The sequence below is a fragment of the Equus asinus genome, chromosome X (assembly GCF_041296235.1).
Source record: "Equus asinus isolate D_3611 breed Donkey chromosome X, EquAss-T2T_v2, whole genome shotgun sequence".
Classification (NCBI taxonomy): Eukaryota; Metazoa; Chordata; class Mammalia; order Perissodactyla; family Equidae; genus Equus; species Equus asinus.
In genome coordinates, this window is record NC_091820.1 from 61,965,012 (window position 1) to 61,967,500 (window position 2,489).

Here is a 2,489-nt window from a genome sequence, read left to right on the forward strand (position 1 = left end):
CTGAAGAGGACATGAAAAGCATTTTTTATTCTATTACAGCCATATCTTATTCTGGTTCCATTGCTTGCTTTGTTTTTTCAAGTCTTTTAGCATGCCTTGCAATTTTTTGTTGATAGCCAGACATGATGTTTCTGGTAAAATGAACTGAGGTAAATAGGCCTTTATTGTGAAATTTTATGTTTATCTAGCTAGGATGTAGGCTACATTTACCATTTTTTCCATAGCTATTGGCCTCCAAAGCTAAAATTTCCTTTAGTGTCCTTGTTTTAGTCTCTCCTGTTGTCTTTGTGGCTCCCTAGAGACTCTTCTTAAGTAGGTCTGATACTTGCAGTTCCTTCAGCTGTAATCCCCTGTTATTATACAGAAACCTGTGTAATAATGTAATGTTAAGGTATATGTTAAGGTATGGGGGAGGGGAGTTGTTCTGTAGTTCTATGATTAGGTCTCAGTTTTTCAGTGAACCTGTTCCCCTGGGCTGTGACTTTTACCAGTAATTGTCAGGTTTTTTTCTGCCTTAAGGGAGGCAGCAAGTTTAGAGTGGGGTGGAACTGGGTATTTTCCTTATGGCAGGTTAGTTATATTCTAGTAAACCCAATTTGTTTGTGCTCTAGCAAAAGAGTTTTCCTTCAGGGCAGGATTTTGTTAAGGGGAACACAGTGCTCTGGGCTTACATCACAATGGCTACTTTTCCTCTCCCCTACTCAGAAACAAGAGGGAATTTTTATCTGATCTTTACCCTGAGAACCTTGTGGGGCTCCTGGAGGTAAACCTCACAAAAGTGTGGCAGCTCCCCTAATACTGGGCCCCCTTGTATTTTTTAGATCTCAAGCTTGTCCTCACTAAGCTTCTAGCAATTTTTTAATCACAGTTTAAGTGTTCATACCAGTACTGTCTCCAGTGGCATGTTTCTGGTCCTGGGCTTCTGCTCCTGGTAAGCTGTGAATCTCTGTATTCATTTGTCTCTCCAATTTTTGGCATGGCAACTTGCCCTGTGACCTCAAATCTCTGAAGGGTCTAAGAAGAATTGTTGATTTTCAGTTTGTTCAGCTTTTTCTTGTTGTGGGGATGACAGTGTCAAATTTCAAGTTCTCTGCATATCAGACCAGCAACTGTAAGTTAGTTTTTTTTCTGTATAGTTTTTTCTTGATACCAACAAAGAAAACTCTAACTTACTAGACTAGTTCTTTTCTTTGCTGTCTCAGAAGGTAGTGAGTTCCCTGTCATTTAAAGAATGGATTAAATAACCACTCGACAGAAGGCTCTAGAGTGGCCTCAAACAAAGTATGGGAATCTGGGCTATGTGACCTCTGAGGCCCCATCCAATTCCCAGATTGTAAGACTCTTAATTAGTTAAAATATTGAAAAATTATTTGCAAACACTGTCAAAGTGATTATAATAGGTTTCTACTTTCAAAGTACCATTTGTAGTATTGAGGAATAGCTTGATAAGCAAGACCTTGGAGTTATACTTTTTCTCCATTCCAGAGTGGGGTTTCCAAAGCGTTAGTTCTAGAAACCTCCATCTTGGTTAACTTATTTTATTCAGGACTGAGTTGGTGTGTCAGAAAAGAGGGTGTGGAGATAAGGCCCTAGGGAAACTGGCTCATGTTGCCCAAACTTACCAGCAGAATTTTTACCAGAAAGCCAATTGAATAATTTATAGTCAAAATAGAATAGCTAAACAGATGAATATTCCTACTGGCCAGTCAATATTTTTTTTTCTGGCAAGGAAGTCAGGAAACCAGATGGATATCCTAGGAGTGATTCACGAAGAATACAGTTGATTAGGGAGGAGATTGCACAAACCAACCAGAATCTCCTGGCTTCCATCTGTGTTCTCCCTTGAGGGTTCCTGGGTACACACTGTGCAAATATCAACTCAAATTGCTCCTTTCAAGCATTCCAAGATGCTTCCTGAGGTTCTAGTGGTATGAACACCCCCATTAAGCCTTCATAATTATTCCAGCCTTGAGAAAAGTCTCAATTTTTCTGTTAATACACCAGCTCCTAATTCCCTTGAATCAAGGAATTTTAGCCTTCTTCCAATATCCTTACAAAATTAGGATATAGGTTGTTGATAGAATCCTTCCAAAACAGGGGAAGAAATGGTAGATAGTGAAGATGTCAGTTATGCTGAATACTAAGTGTGGCATAGTGGGAAAAGGCACAGAGTCAGAAATCAAGCCCCACAGGGCTACAGCATGTGTGTTGGAATGGTCTTATAATTAGATTTAAATACATTACATTTAAGTAAAAAATTGATATCCAAGAAGAGTTGTTGTGGTGATACTTTAACAATGAAAATTTCTTTTGTGGATGGAAGAAAGAGCCAAATGTTATGCTGAGGAACTACAACCATTATCCAGTAAAAATGAAAACTACGTGGAAGAGTGAGAGGGGATGAAGTTTCTTGGTTTTCTTTGTCAGTTGTTTGAAGTTTTTTAAAAGGGAGACTAGAACTAGGTAGTAATTTGAATTACTCTTTGCCC